Consider the following 17,439-nt stretch of genomic DNA (forward strand, 5'->3'; position numbering starts at 1 on the left):
GTAGACAACTGTCTACAAAGCCTTTCAACCCAGGAAGAAGCCGAGGCTCTCCTGATTAAACTCCGCGCCTCATTGATCAAAGGCGGCTTTGATCTCAGGCAGTGGGCCAGCAGCGATCCGCAAGTACTGCGCAGCCTCTCCTCCGAGGACAAGGCAGCCAGCAGCGAGACCTGGATGGCTACAATCCCGGGAGAAGCCCAGGAGATGACCCTGGGATTGGTGTGGCGATTCAAAACAGATTCGCTTCACTACAGACACAAGCCCCTGACTACGGAGCAGGGAAGGCCGGCGGCGGCGCCGACCACCAGACGGAGTGTGTACACAACACTCGCCCGACAATATGACCCGCTAGGATGTATTCTACCGTACACCACCAGGGCAAAAATGATTGTACGAGCATTGTGGGACAAGGACCAGGGCTGGGACGACCCCATTCCCGCACACCTTACATCCACCTGGAGAGAGTGGGAGATGGAGCTCCACTCACTCCCAGGCGTTAATATGCGCCGAAGCTACTTCCCACCCACGGTGAGGCCAGAGACATGTAAAATGGACTTACACGTCTTCAGTGACGCCTCAGAGGTCGCATACGGATCAGTAGCCTACTTGCGGGCCCAAGACCAGGGGGGAGAGATCTACACAGCATTTGTCCTCGCCCGCTCGAGAATAGCCCCACGCAAGCAACAATCTATCCCACGTCTAGAGCTCTGCGCAGCCCTAGCCGGAGCGCACCTAGCCACGCTCATCCAACGTGAGCTCACCATACCGATGTCTAGAACAATCCTGTGGTCAGATTCCACGACGGTACTCGCCTGGATCAAATCGGACTCATGCAAGTACAAAGTCTTCGTGGGAGTCAGAGTCACCGAGATTCAAGACTTAACCGAAGAGTTAACCGGAGAAACAGAGTGGCGCTACGTTGATACAAAACAGAACCCAGCTGACGTCATCACCCGGGGGATGCCCCTGGATGACCTCACCCGTCGCAATGTCTACAGTGACGGCCCCGCATTCCTAAGACTCCCGGAAGGACAGTGGCCCATGCCTATCCCGAGGGAAGCAAGTCCAGAGGAGGTGGAAATTAAGAAGTCTGTGTTCTGTGGATTGAGCACCGTAGCCTCCACCGACCCTAACATAAACGATTGCACGTCCATAGAGAGTGCACAACAAAGAACATTCCTGCGGTACCACCCGGAGTGCAAGTCCCCCGCTGATATGTCAGCAGCTAACTACGAGGAAGCAGAATTGCTTCTACTGCAGCGAGCCCAGAGAGACTCGTTCCCCGATGAATTGGCCTGTCTACAGGGAGGAAAGCCCGTCCCATCCGACAGCAGATTAATTCACCTGACCACCAGAGCGATACACATCGAGCTTCTCCCGACCATGAGCACAGACTCATTCCTTATGGCCTTCCGTAGATTCACATCACGGAAAGGAAGACCGTCTACCCTATTGTCCGATCATGGGACAAACTTCAAAGGCGGCGAAAGAGAGCTGAGAGAGAGCTTCCAAGCTATGGGCCCAGAACTTAAGACCCACCTCGCTCCAGCACAGGTTGATTTCCAATTCAACCCCCCAAACGCACCCCACTTCGGTGGCACTTGGGAACGAGAAGTGCGCTCCATAAAGACAGCCCTGTACGCAGTACTTGGGGCCCAGACTGTGGCGGAAGAAGTCCTAATGACAGTCCTCACGGAGATTGAGGGAGTACTTAACTCGAAGCCCCTCGGATATGTCTCCAGTGATGTGGCGGATATCGACCGAGTTACCCCCAACACACTCCTGATGGGGCGGCTAGATCCTGCATTACCACAGACAATGTACCGGCCTGAAGAAGCGAACGGCCGACGAATGTGGAGGTACAGCCAAGTATTAGCCGACAAGTTTTGGAACAGTTTCCTACTGCACTACCTACCGTCTCTACAGACCCGCCAGAAGTGGGTAAAGGAGAGAGACAATTTGACAGAAGGAACAGTCGTCATGATTATTGATCAATCACTGCCCAGAGCTATGTGGCCGGCCGGCCGCGTAAGCAAAGTGATCACCGGTGCCGATGGCAAGGTCCGAGCAGCTGAAGTGCTCGTCCAGGGTCGCACTTACACCCGTCCCGTGGCAAGGCTCATAGAACTGCCTCGACTCCCAGACACAATCGATGATGACCATGACCCTACAACCCTATGACTTTGTGAAGTTGACTGACCCCTACAGCAAACCCTTATGTGTAAATAGACAACGCGATTAATCTGTCTCTGTTTAACTGATTAGGTCTGGGACCTATTCAGGGGGTGGCTGTTGTGAAGGGCCAGATTAAACCGAATATATATATTTATTTATATATATATATTTAATTGTATTTGTATATTCTCTAATATTCCCTGATATCCCTTGTATATTCCTTGTACAATATGCATTGAATATCCATTCTAGCCTACTGAACATCCCATAATAGTCTCCATTCTACTATTGGTCGAGACCTTGGTGCCAGGCTGCCATACCCCTCAGACCCAGTTCAAACGTACCGCTCGACATGTACGAACAAGTCCTAGTTCCGCGTAGGAATTTGGCTACCGCACCACTAATGGGACTATTTGTTCATAGTGCGTATATATACTGCGCTACTAAAGTAGGACTTTCTTTTCAGTCCAGTTTCTTACCCTCCAATAGAGTCACAGACGTAAAGCCTCCCCGCGACGCCACGTGTGGGAGTAAGGCCAAGTTCGCCTACCATCGGTATTGAGACATCGTGTATATTAATATTTGAATAGTCATATTTGGCACTATATCGTCGAGTTGGACGTAGTCTATTAAGCTAATAATAGTCTGTTAATATATAGTGCTTCGTGCGGTGAGAATACTACCGTAGTCAGTACCCCATCGTTTCGGGCAGAGAACTGGCTGCTTACCCAGGGTGGTTGACCCTATGTGAAGCTGCACCCGAGGAGCCCCAGAGCCGACGAGCGAGTGGACCTGTATACCGGATTATTCTACCGACGACAGCCCGCCTTCCCAGGCACGGATTATGCTTTGGATACTTTGATTATTCCATGGATAAAGACCCCCGACACTGCCGTGTGTTGGAACCCCCCCCCCCTGGAGAGGACGCAAGGTGAGGAGACGCTCTGCAAGACGAGGTCTCTTCACGTCTCTCCCCCGTGGACCGGAGAGAGCCGGCCCACAAAGAGTCCACCTGCTTTCATCTGTGGTCCAAGGATCGCCGGCGCATTGAACGGCACTACAGTGGGTTCACCTGGGATACCCTTGGCCGGACGAGGCAGCTGGATTCTACCCCCCCCCCCCTCCTACTCCTGTCGGCTTACAAGCGACCGGATTAACCCCCTCTAGTGTATCCAGCCTATAATCATTAAAGTATCATTGCTGTTATTCCTTAACTATTCCAGGTCGTATATTTACCACCTGCGCCTTCAGAGATTGGACATTCTCTATTGATATACCGACGAATACTCCTTGCCATAAAAGTGCATACTATTTCAATTCATAAATGTAATTAAGTGATTAAGTGCTTATTCTACACACCATCGCTGTGTAGGAAATAAAGACCTGTTTCTAATTCGTACATTTGTGTTGGATCCGTTTCATCTACGTGAGAGTGTTCATGATAATATATTTATGCCGTGTACTGGGTGGCCGAATATTAAGTACAAAGGTAGTGGTAGTAAGTATCATATCTAGTAATACAGTCAGGGAATTGTACCCCTCAGTTACAGTCTGTGTTTAGATTTTTTTTACTTCCTGGTTTGCCGAGCTGGAGTGGCATGTCCCGCCCTATCCTGCCTCTGATTGGCCTACCCGTAATGTTTTGGCCTAATCGTGAGTCGTCATACTCATATCTAAACCAACCAACCAATCATAGTGGGTTTTCTCCAATAGCATCCAGCTGCAGGACAGAAGAACACGACACTCTCAGGACCGAAGACACTCTTTTTTTTTTGTCTGTTTCTCCGGATATGTAGCGTGTAGCGTTTTGCTGACGCTACGTCACTACTTGATTCGAAAACTAGCTGCGCTACAGAGATCGCTACTTGATTCAAAAGTAGCGACGCTACCATCACGCTACTGAAAAATGTAGTTAAGCTATGTAGCGTCGCTACTTGTAGCTAGCTACTGCCCATCACTGGTGATCATGCAGTAAGGTCAACATACACCACTTAATTTGTTTGTTGTACAGCCCTTTACTCCCTCACCCTCATAATGATGAAGGCTTATTAAAGGTTACAGAGTACTCATTTGAACCAAGGGCAGTGAAAACCACGGCCTTAAAGGGGCCGTTAACTTTTAAAACCACGGCCTTAAAGGAACAGTTCACATTTAAGACCACCACCTTATAGGAACAGTTCACTTTTAAAACCACAACCTTAAAGGAACAGTTCACTTTTAAAACCACAGCCTTAAAGGAACAGTTCACTTTTATTTGATCTGGCTGAGGGGTGAGGGTTTGGAAAGCAGATGGGACCCAACCTTAGGCCATGTCCAGACGAAAACGATTTAGATCTTTTTCGTTTTCATTTAGTTTTCATTTAAAAAAAGGTTTCCGTAAAAACGAAATCGCCTCGAGAAATAAGTGCGTGCGACAAATTTACAAAATAAATGTGTTTCCTGTTTTAGACGTCGCTCTTTTATTTTGAAACCCCCCGACCGGAAATGTTATCGTTGTTTTGTTGCTAGCAGAATAACTTTTTGTTGTCCGGTTCTGTGCTTTTGAGCTAATGTAATGCTAGTTTCCAAAGGAGTGGAGAGAGAGAGACCGCGCTCACATGCACAAAATGCAGCTACAGCCTACAGCAATCGATGATGAGGAGGATTTTAATCGGCAGGAGAGAGAGAACGTTTCAAAGCCGTATATAATATGGTGCGCGCAGCTCAAACTACCCGTTGTATTAAATTAATTGATTGATGTTTAACTTGTCCCTGTGTCCAGTCCTTTCGAGTTTCGACTAGCAAACGTTGTCTGTATTTAACGTTACCTCAGGATACCACTGTCTTATTGTAGCAAAAGTTGTCTGTATTTAACGTTACCTCAGGATACCACTGTCTATTGTATTTAGTTGGTTGGCTATTTAGCTAATGTTGATAGCATTGAATAGCATCAACGCTAGCTGGCTGGCTACAGCTCAACACCAGCCATGGGAATACTATTTAGTAAATTATGGAGGCTTTTTAATCATCAAGGTAAGAGAGGATTTAGGGTGGCTGAGTGGCGCAGTGGGCAAGGCGCTCGCCACTAACGCAGGAGATGCTGGTATCGAGCCCAGCTCTTGCCGTTGCTACCGGCTTGGCCGGCCGTCATACTAACACAATTGGCAGTGTTAGAGGGTGGGAAAGCCGGTGGGTGGGGATTGGACGTTGTGGACAGCGACTCCTACAGGTCGGTTGGGTGACGCCGGTGCGGTGGAAACAGGAAGTATCAGGGGCAGCGTGAGCCTCCCACGCGTTACTCCTCGCCACTTCTCAGTTCGAGCTGCTGCGGTGAAAAGATGCGACAGGCCACCTCCTCATGTACCGGAGGGGACACGTGATGCAAGGCTTCTATCCTCACTACAGCCGACCAGTGGGAGGCATAGTCTAGCAACGTTCAAGACAGGGGAGGGAAGAATTGGAAATACAAAATTGGGACGGGAGAAAAATAGAAAATCGGGAGAAAAAGTGGATAAAAAAAAATAAAAAAAAAAGGGTAAGGGGGAGCTCCAGTAGCTCACCGCGTACCTCGAGCGCTATTTCGGCGCCGGGGACAACCGTGCTCGTCACGGATCTGGGGTTAGCGAGTTCGATTCCCGGACTGCAGCCGTATCTTTCTCAGAGTGTCTTCCCCCCATCTGTACCCATTCAAACCTGTTTCTGTCGGTCATTCTTGACCAGAGAAAATGCGATAAACGCAAAAAAGAGCCAGCGGAATGGCCAAAGTTAAAAAAAAAAAAAAAAAAAAAAGAGTAAGAGAGGATTTGTCATGATCAACTGAAGGCGTATGCTATGGAACAGTATGTGCTTGGCTACTACTTGAGTTTTCAGAAAAAGGCCTACTGTGTGTGCCTCTAGCTAATAACGTGTATTTCATCACAGTAGCCTCCCGGTGTTTAATAAACACTTCTAGCCAGGACATATCTGGACATATAAGACATATATGTATCATGTTTCTTTTTTTGTTGGCTGGGTTTGCATGCAGATTAAGGGAGATGTCAATCTGTTGTCGACGGTGGTAGTGCAATTGTTGTACATTTAGCTGTAAAAGCCTGATCAAGCTCAATAGCTTCTGTAACACGAACGCAACTACTCTGTACATGCCATTGTTGTTGTGATGTTTGGCTGAGTTTGCACATGCGGGTTAAGGGAGAGGTGGGCTATCGCGTAATCGGTTCAGGAAAAGACTCATATCGCTTGTAAAGACGGTGACGCAAGGGGAGCGTCTTCAGAATTTTCCACTCTGGGACCCGGTTTCAGAAAATAGCGTCTTCATGCTCCCAGAAACGCAGTTCCGTGTGGATGAAAGGTGCATACGATCAAATACTTTGACTGATACGACCGAAATCGGTTTCGTCTGGACATGGCCTTAGTGTGTGTCTGTTTGTGTTTTAGTTAGTATGTGTGTGTTTCATTCAGTGTTTCTGTTTGTGTGTTCTAGTTAGTCTGTATCTGTTTGTGTTTTAGTTAGTATGTGTGTGTGTTTCATTCAGTGTTTCTGTTTGTGTGTTCTAGTTAGTGTGTGTCTGTTTGTGTGTTTTAGTTAGTGTGTGTCTGTGTGTTTTAGGCCTTGTCCAGACGAAGACGGAACCGATCTTTTTCGTTTTAATTTAAAAAAAGTTTTCTGTAAACACGAAATCGTCTCAAGAAATATGTGCGTCAGGGGCGGCTAAGTGACGAAGTGGGCAAGGCGCACGCCACTAACGCAGGAGATGCTGGGTTCGAGCCCAGCTCTCGGCGTTGCTTCCGGCTTGGCTGGTCGTTCATACTAATACAATTGGCAGTATTAGGGGGTGGGAAAGCCGGTGGGTGGGGATCGGACGTTGTGGACAGCGACTCATACAGGTCGGTTGGTGCGCCTGTACAGCAGAATCAGGAAGTATCGGGGGCAGCGTGAGCCTCCCACGCGTTACTCCTCGCCACTGAGAGATCGCGCTGTGCAGGTGAAAAGATGCGACGGCTGCCTTGTGTACCGGAGGGGACACGTGATGCAAGGCTTCGTCCACATTGCAGCCGACCAGTTGGAGGCATGGTCTAGCAACGTTTGAGACAGGGGAGGGAAGAATTGGATAATACGAAATTGGGATGGGAGAAAAATAGAAAAATGGGGAGAAAAAGTAGATAAAAAAAATATATATATATATATGTGCGTCCAAACGAAAACACTAAAAACGCTGTATCGCTGCCACAAATGTACAAAATAAACGTCTTTCCTGTTTTAGACGTCGCTCTTTTATTTTGAAACCCCCCGACCGGAAGTGTTATTGTTGTTTTCGCTAGCGGAACAACTTGTGTCGTCCGGTTCTGTGCTTTTGATCTAACGCTAGTTTCCAAAGGAGAGGAGAGAGACACCGCGGCTCACATGCGCTAATGCAGCTACAGGCAATCGATGATGAGGAGGAAGAGCTGCTGATTTTAATCGGCAGGAGAGAGAGCGCGTCAAAGCCGTATATAATATATAATAGCCATGTGGTGCGGCTTGAACTACCTGTTGTATTAAATTAATTGATTGATGTTTAACTTGTAAACAATGAATGATGCATGTAATTGTATTAACGTTACTGTGTGTTGTAGCTATGTTAATAAATTCTGAATGGCATTAACGTTAGTTGGGTATGTTAGCTAGTATGACAGTCCAGACAAACAAAGCTATTTAGTTAGCTTGCTAGCTATCGTTGGTAATCAAAGTTGTCTGTATTTAACGTTACCTCAGGATACCACTGTCATTGTATTTAGTTGGTTAGCTATTTAGCTAATGTTGATAGTATTGAATAGCATCAACGCTAGCTGGCTGGCTACAACGAATTCTCACAAGCTGGCATCTTAAAATCTCAACACCAGCCATGGGAATATTATTTACTAAATTATGGAGGCTTTTTAATCGTCAAGGTGAGAGAGTATTTGACATGATCAACTGAAGGCGTATGCTATGGAACAGTATGTGCTTGGCTACTTAGCTAGCTTATTTGGGTTTTCAGAAAAATGGGTTTTCCGCTATGTGACGCTAATCTCTAGCTAGTATCGTATTGTGTATTTCATCACAGTAGCCTCCCGGTGTTTAATAAAAACTTCTAGCCAGGACATATCTGGACATATAAGACATATATGTATCATGTTTCTTTTTTGTTGGCTGGGTTTGCATGCGGATTAAGAGAGAGGTGGGCTATCGTGTCATCGGTTCAGGAAAGATGCGTATAGGCTTGTAAAGACGGGAACGCAAGGGTGGCGTTGGTTGATTGATTTATAGCGTCTTCAGATTTGTCCGCTCTGGGAGCCATTCTCAGAAAATAGCGTATTCAGGCTCCCAGAACGCGGTTCCGTGTGGACGAAAGGTGCATACGATAAAATACTTTGACGGATACAACCGAATTTTTTTTCGTCTGGACATGGCCTTAGGGCGCTTTCACATATAGTTTTGGCAGACTCTGTGCGATTCGGGGGGTGAAATTGCAACATTGTTGCATTCTTCATTTGGTTCAGTCTGCATTGACATTGCAATTTGTCAAGCGCACCAAACTTTCTGAACAATGTCACACGGTCGAAACGGGCGCTTGTCTATTGGACACAATAGAGAGTGGAAATGTGTGTGCGTGACTGCGAGCCCTAACGTATGTGTGCATGTGTGTGTGTGTTTGTGTGTGTGTGTGTGTGTGTGTGTGTGTGTGACTGCGAGCCGGAGGCGGTGCTGGTGATGCCTTCTAATGGGTCTCATCTTCGAAAGACTCAACGATATGTTTCGGGCTGGATGTGGGTCTTGTGCCAAGTATAACGTCCAGCCAGGTCATCATACCAACTGACACTGGCCGTCTATCTGACGGCCACGGATAATAAACTATAGATTTATATGGAATTCGTTAAACGGATCCGTTGCCTTACTTATTATTAAACATTATTTATTTTTCCCAAATGAAGGTTGAAAGTCTGTCTCCGTCACAAGCGTAATGTAGGATAGACCGGTCTATCCTATATACGCGCAACCAATGAGTCTATCGAGAGAGAGATAGACCGGTCTATAGAGAGAGAGAGCACAACTCATTGACTGCCTTAAATTAGCACACACAAATCATCTCCAACTAACGTTATTTGTTTAAATTGTTCCTGTTAATTAATTAATTTTAATAGACCGGTCTATCTCTCTCTCTTGATAGACCGGTCTATCCTACATTACGAGCAACCAATGAGTCTATCTGATGGCCACGGATAATAAACTATAGATTTAGATTAAATGTCAACGCCTTTTAAATATAATCAAAACATTCCCGCATTTCTGTCCGCTTTATCGTTTTATGACAGACATCTGATAGTGTATGCACCAATAATAACGAGTTGAGTTCTAACAAAGACCAGGTAGGATGTGCTTCATCTAGCTATTCGGCTGAATGCATGAATGCTGAGTCTGGCATCAGTTTGCTTACATCAAACGCAATGAATGGTTTTGTTACACACGTATTATTATTCTGCAGTATTATTAATTTGCTCAAATGTGGCCTCACACGGTGCCAACTGCATGGTCTCGCCACCTCTTTTTTTTATCTACTTTTTCTCCCATTTTCTATTTTTCTCCCATCCCAATTTCGTATCGTCCAATTCTATCCTCCCCTGTCTCGAACGCTGTTAGGCCATGCAGTGGCGTCGTTTCAGTAAAAGGCAAGGTATGGCGAGGAAGGAGGGGGGGGGGGGGGGGTTGAATTTTTTTGGGTCAAATCAGTTGTGCAATAGTCACTTTTGGTGAGTTGTTTCTATACAATTCAGTTATATGACATTTAGGTATGACACAGGACTACACAAGCATTTTTTGTATAGAAATGTGTCAACAGACTAAAGCAGGGAACCACAATATTTTGCATACGAATTATGCAGAATGTAATATCATAACTATCTATTACTTTTCTTGCAATTGAGCCAATTTTCCTTAGGTATGGTTTTGAGGTGTGTTTTCAACAGAATGTAGTATCAAAAACACATTTACAAAAAGCGGGTTACTGAATGCTGAACTGCACTGTTATAATCACTAAGCCATTGTAAGACCTTACCTGTGTCCCTGTATCACTTGTCTCTGCTGCCCTTTGATTAAAAAACTTCCCTATGTCCATATTTCAGTTAGTCACAGTAAAAGTCACCTAGTAAAAGTGAGATAATTGACAATATCAAAACATGCTAGGGCTGTACCGAATAGTTCGAAGCTTCGTTCATAATGTTGACATTCAAATTCTAAATCAACATAAAAAATTATAATAAAAAAAAAATAAAAATTATTTTTTTATTTCAATTTTTTTATTTGCCAAGGTATGGCGAGTGCCATACCTTGCCATACCAGAACGACGCCCCTGAGGCCATGCCTCCCACAGGCCGGCTGCAATGTGGACGAAGCCTTGCATCACGTGTCCCCTCCGGTACACAAGGAGGCAGCCGTCGCATCTTTTCACCTGCACAGCGCGATCTCTCAGCGGCGAGGGTCTGCGTGGAGGGGGTCACGCTGCCCCCGTTGCTTCCTGATTCTGCTGTGCAGGCGCACCAACCGACCTGTAGGAGTCGCTGTCCACAACGTCCGATCCCCACCCACCAGCTTCCCACCCCTAACACTGCCAATTGCGTTAGTATGAACGACCAGCCAAGCTGGTAGCAATGCCGAGAGCTGGGCTCGAACCCAGCATCTCCTGCATTAGTGGCGAGCGCTTGCCCACTGCGCCACTTAGCCGCATGGTCTCGCCATCTCAAAGATGACAGAGCATACATATGCAGCAGCATCCCCCTGTTTGGTTGCTCAATGCTGTAAAATATTACATAAATGTTTTTTATGAACGATATTTGAGGAGCCTAATAACAGGGACTTTCATTCATCTTTTTTGCATTTGTGCCCGTTTTACAAGGAATGTATAAAAGTGTTATGCTCCCTGCTGTTTTACAGAGTTATTCGTTTTAACTTTCAGCCTGTTAATAAATATGTGTCGTTAATTCGGTATTAAACTTCTTGAATTCATATTCATTTAGGCTATGCTAATTAAAAACACAAATGTTATGGACATCTAATTTAATTTTCTGCTTATTTATTAACACATTAACTGCCACGGAGTTTGATCATCTTATACCATTCTCTGCCAGCACTGTAAGTCTATGGAGATGTTCACCTTCTTTGCAGGGCTATAACTTTTTAAATTGTATTGATAAATTGACATTACTATGGCCCATTCAACATCGATTATCTATCGTTCAGGATGTAGGAACGTTTTACTTTTTCATTCACACATTCATACGAAAATACCGTCTAGAATATAAATATGTTTTTATCGTTTTCTGCAGTAATTCCTAGAACGTGAGATATAGGCATAAATGCATATATAGATTATCAAATGCCGTTTGATACCGATCCAAGCTATATTAAAAATTTCAACTGTACATGGTCTTAAACGTTATGACTGATCATGCACGGGGGGGGTTGTTTATAATTCCGTGATCGTCGTTAAATGCTTTATGGAGTATGGGTGATATATAGATCAGAGCAGTTTGTATGGATAATAATAAACACTCATGCTGAAAATGACGTCAGCCTCCTCTTACCATTGGGCGATGAGACTGGAGCAAAAAGATCCCAGTTATTTGATGGGGATCGAGTAGATCCATTTCCGGTTTGTATAATACTAATACACGCCCAAATCATGTCGATTATTGAGTTATGGCAGCGATCCATATCCACGGTGTGTGGCTAGAGTCCCGCGACGATATGCGAGTGGCCGGACGGATTTAGGAGACACACCGATATCCAACAGGCCATTTCCGGTTTGGCAACTCACCGATCATCCACCAGGGGGCAGTATTGAAGCGTTGCAGAGTTGTGCCGAGTCCCACTGCATCAGACAAGGCTCCGTGAGGGAAATATGAATACCATGGCGAAAATATGAAATATGATCACAATAACGTCGTACGCCGTGATCTGGCAGAATTAGCATGAACTTGAAACACGTCGTACAACGTGATTGGCGCAGGATGTGTTAATATATTGCTGACACATTTTATTTTATTTTGAAGTGGCATTGATCCATTGTTCTATTGAAGCCCATTACCACCATCCTCTCGCTAAACAACTTGTACACGCATTGTTTTTATGAGTGCCCACAAGTAGCTGTTTAATTTGGTCTTCTGCCCATATTTCTATCAGGGCTTTCACCTCGTCATTCGCCCACGTCTGTCCACGAGACATGTTTACCACTATGTTTGTTTTGTTTCCTTCTACCCATGCACAGTTTATCAGGTCACTTCCTATATTTGGTCTTGCGTTTGGTCCGATGAAGCAAACCGATACCTATGTTTTCAGGCGGACCAGAGTTCGCGTGTTTGGTCCGCACCAGAGTTCGACTGAGCATTCACACCACCCCCAAAAAAGCGGATTATCCGAGGAAACAAACTCTGGTCCGATCGTCCGGACCAAACAGCTCTGGTGTGAAAGCACCCTTAGTCAGTGTGTGTTTATGTGTGCTTTAGTCAGTGTGTGTCTATGTGTGGGTTTTAGTCAGTGTGTGTCTACAGTATGTGTGTGTTTTAGTCAGTGTGTGTCTAGGTGTGTGTTTTAGTCTGTGTGTGTCTACAGTATGTGTGGTGGGGACATAGAACTGGCTGTCTCCATGTCAGGGGGCTGATTCAGGGACTTCTTTGTCCTGGTTGCCTGGGGATACCAAGTCTAGGCTTTATATTATGGGATACCAAGGCTCTGCTTTATATTAGAGCAATCAAGGAGAGTGCTGCCTTCTGGCCCTGTACTACTGCTAATCAGCTAATGGATCTGTGTGTGTGTGTGTGTGGTGTGTGTGTGTGTGTGTGTGTGTGTGTGTGTGTGCATGTGCATGTGCATGTGATTGTGGTTTGTGTTTGTGTGTGAGCGACTGTGTGTGTGTATGTGTGTGTGTGTGTGTGTGTGTGCGCATGTGATTGTGATTGTGTTTGTGTGTCGTCAGTGAGCGACTGTTAGTGAGTGTGTAGTGAGATGGACAGTGGCTGGGCGTGTAGTGAGATGGACAGTGGCTGGGCGTGTAGTGAGGTGGACAGTGGCTGGGCGTGTAGTGAGATGGACAGTGGCTGGGCGTGTAGTGAGATGGACAGTGGCTGGGCGTGTAGTGAGGTGGACAGTGGCTGGGCGTGTAGTGAGGTGGACAGTGGCTGGGCGTGTAGTGAGATGGACAGTGGCTGGGCGTGTAGTGAGGTGGACAGTGGCTGGGCGTGTAGTGAGGTGGACAGTGGCTGGGCGTGTAGTGAGGTGGACAGTGGCTGGGCGTGTAGTGAGGTGGACAGTGGCTGGGCGTGTAGTGAGGTGGACAGTGGCTGGGCGTGTAGTGAGGTGGACAGTGGCTGGGCGTGTAGTGAGGTGGACAGTGGCTGGGCGTGTAGTGAGGTGGACAGTGGCTGGGCGTGTAGTGAGGTGGACAGTGGCTGGGCGTGTAGTGAGGTGGACAGTGGCTGGGCGTGTAGTGAGGTGGACAGTGGCTGGGCGTATAGTGAGGTGGACAGTGGCTGGGCGTGTAGTGAGGTGGACAGTGGCTGGGCGTATAGTGAGAAAGCTTGGCTGGGCGTGTAGTGAGGTGGACAGTGGCTGGGCGTATAGTGAGGAAGCTTGGCTGGGCGTGTAGTGAGGAAGCTTGGCTGGGCGTGTAGTGAGGTGGACAGTGGCTGGGCGTGTAGTGAGGTGGACAGTGGCTGGGCGTGTAGTGAGGAAGCTTGGCTGGGCGTGTAGTGAGGTGGACAGTGGCTGGGCGTGTAGTGAGGAAGCTTGGCTGGGCGTGTAGTGAGGAAGCTTGGCTGGGCGTGTAGTGAGGAAGCTTGGCTGGGCGTGTAGTGAGGAAGCTTGGCTGGGCGTGTAGTGAGGAAGCTTGGCTGGGCGTGTAGTGAGGAAGCTTGGCTGGGCGTGTAGTGAGGAAGCTTGGCTGCGTTCCAGCAAACAACAAACACTGGAAATAACATTACCTCATCTATGAACACAACAACACTGCTTATCTTATCGAAGAGATTTGCTTGGAGGGGAAATGTTTGTGTGTGTAAGTGAGTGAGTGAGTGAGTGAGTGAGTGAGTGAGTGAGTGAGTGAGTGAGTGAGTGAGTGTATGAGTGTGTGTATGCACGTTTGTGTGTGTGTGTGTGTGTGTGTGTGTGTGTGTGTGTGTGTGTATCTAAAATTACTGCAGGACCTCTTTCTTATTTGCACATGCGTCACAACTCCTCCCTGCTGCCTCTAACAAGGTTACATCAACCTGCAGCCTCTCCCTGCTCTACTGCTAGAGAGGAGATGATGTCACACAGCCAGTATGCCTGAATAACCAAACACATGGTCATTTTGCTGCCCCTAGTGGTTGATCATTTTATTACATTTACACTCTGCCCCAGACAGACTGTGATAGTACCTCCAAAGGGGACTCTGACATCACAGATTGGGGCAGAGTGTGCAGCAGGGAGAAAATATCAACCACTAGCAGCAAAATGGCCATGAGTTTAATTATTCTTTAAAGCAGTGGTCTTGAAAGTGTGGGCTAGTACTTGGGAAAGTTAAGACATATATATAAAATATAAAAACACTTTAGGCTCGAAATTCTGAGTCTACAAGCTTGGTGAGTGCTGTCCTAATAGTTACACAATAATCTGTCATAGTATTGTCATCAGTTTTGGGTCAGAAGAATATTCATTATATTAATGTAGGTCCCCTGAAAAAAAACGGTTTAAACCACAGCCTTAAAGGAACAGTTCACTTTTAAAACCACGGACCTCATTCACCAACATTGTAGTAAGTTTCCTCTTACGATAGATAACCTTGTTGGAAGTTCGTAAGAGAAAACCTACGACAGTTACTCCCGGATTCATCAACACGAAAGTCTTTCTCTGGTCTGCATCCCCTTAACAATTGTGTGTATTGAGCTGTACTGTATTGTACCCATTCTGCAATCTGTTAATAAAGTTTTCAATCAATCAATCAATCAATAAACACAAGAAGCCATTCTCTCTCTCTGATGCATACATAATAAAATAATGTATGACTGAAGTGATGGAGACCATGTTTGAAGGCAAACAAAAGCAAATCCCCCTCAGATCGCAGAGCAACCAGAATAACTGAAATACTGGCTGGTGATTTGATTAAACAGCTTTGTGATAGAATAAAAAAAATGCACAGTGCATTTCCATAGCTGCATGTGGATGAGTCCACTGACACCACTAAGACGCCTATGTTCTGAAGAACCGTTCATGTTCTGAAGAACTGTTCATGTTCTGAAATGTTATTGCTAAAGATTGAGAAGATTGGATCAGTTGTACTTTTTTTTGGAATACTTGAAACCCTTTTTTTGTGGAATATTTGATGCAGCCCAGCCTCACCCAGACTCTACCTCCAGCGGCCCCCAGGTAAATTGAGTTTGAGACCCCTGGTCTAGCGTGCCAGCACTGAAGTAAATGGGAGGACGGGGATATTTGCGAACGCTTAAACTATATCTTAAATTATGGCTATGGGTCTAATACACCCGTCGTTTATCAATGACTTGCTTGCAGTCAACATGTACGAAACGGATTGTTTTTTCATCTGTACATTTCCGTTTTATACCATTTTGAATACGAGTATAGTTTTGGAGATTTCTAGTAATTCCAGAGAAATCCGCGATAATAGCCCTTTAGTGGAATACACAAAACACGTTGTAATTTTTCGGCAGATTTATGAATCGTTTTCAAATAAACGCTAGATTATCGATAGTATATGTGTCATTATGCACGCTAGAGAAGCGGGCTGAAAAATCTATTATCCGTGCCTTGGTCAGCGCTAACGGCACGCACACACACACACACACACACACACACACACACACACACACACACACACACACACACACACACGCTCCGATGGCGGAGAAAGGAACATCTGATTAACCCAAGACTGGTCAAATAGAGTCCTTACCTCACATCAGATGTTCTGCAAAAAGATTAATCCAATTCCTGATCGCCATTACAAATATTGATCGCGTTTATTGATCCAACATTTATAGTCCAAAACACATAATCGACGCTGCTCCCAGCCTCCCCAGTGAATGTGGTAACACGATACTGCTTGCCCGAGAAGGGAAACCCCGGACCGGAGTTTTTTTTTCTGATGCACAGTCCCATCCAATCCAATCCAATGATATGCAATACCATCCGGGAGACGATAGGCGGCGGTATTTGCCCTTTGCAAGCTCAGACCCATTCCCAATGATAACGTTAGGCTGGCTTGATGAAAAATTTATGGGTATCGCTAATAAAAGAAATAACGATTAAAACCCGACTATACTCGTGATTGGCACGGAACGCATGGCGAGTTAACCCGACTATACTCGTGGTTGGCACGGAATTAGTTAAACTGGAAGCACATTCTCGTACACCTGAATTTGCATACAGACATGCCCCACCAGCTCCTTATAAGGCCAGTGCCGTGTGCAAAACGGAAGCGAGAGGGCCAGTATTGCATCTGTGATGTGCTGACCCTCATATTCAACAGGTAGCGTGGAAGCGATTTGCGACGGATCAAAATTATATTAGATTCAAATGTATTGTCATCTTACAGCACACTATAGCTATAGTGGGATAGACTGTATTAATATTCCATATTTATACCGTCTTGTTGCGCGCTCCTGGCCACCTGCCTCAGCGCGCGCACACACACACACACACACACACACACACACACACACACACACACACACACACACACACACACACACACACACACACACACACACACACACACACACACACACACACACACACACGTATAGCCTACGTGTGTAATGAATGATCAGTAGGCTTATATTATTCTAATGATTTGTTTTTTTAGGAGATCGCAGATACTGTATGCGCTGCCCTATAGTAGTAAAGGTTCCCGCAGAGTCGGGCGTACTGTGAGCGGACCGGACTCCGTATCACTGCATACCAATTTCCTACATTTCTCATGCCAGTTTACTACATTTAGTGCAGGTTGATGCCGAGCAGCCTTTTGTGTGACACCAGTGCGTAACGTGGAAGCCTTTGCTACTATAGGGCAGCGCATACAGTATCAGAACTCATTAACCATGTAGGAATAGAAGGGGGTGGGCCCTAAACTGGAAAGATGGGAGACAGTGCTGTGAGAGCTGTTCAATGGGAGAGTTTAGCCCTCTTGTATCATCCTCTAGGTCAGATCGTCATCAGAGCAGCTCCTATCTATTTCCAAGATTAAAAAAAAAAGGTTTTTAACCCTATGATTTCCCCACTGT

At 46.0% G+C, this 17,439-nt stretch overlaps 1 protein-coding gene across 1 annotated transcript in view; it reads left to right on the forward strand.

The window, feature by feature from the left end:
* Positions 1-17,439, forward strand: part of slc29a4a (solute carrier family 29 member 4a) — a gene marked incomplete at its 5' end in the record, with an annotated part of 131,821 nt that overhangs the window by 81,017 nt on the left and 33,365 nt on the right. The gene's annotated exons all lie outside the window — the stretch shown is intronic.

The sequence above is a fragment of the Notolepis coatsorum genome, assembly GCF_963971535.1.
Source record: "Notolepis coatsorum genome assembly, chromosome: 14".
Lineage (NCBI taxonomy): Eukaryota > Metazoa > Chordata > Actinopteri > Aulopiformes > Paralepididae > Notolepis > Notolepis coatsorum.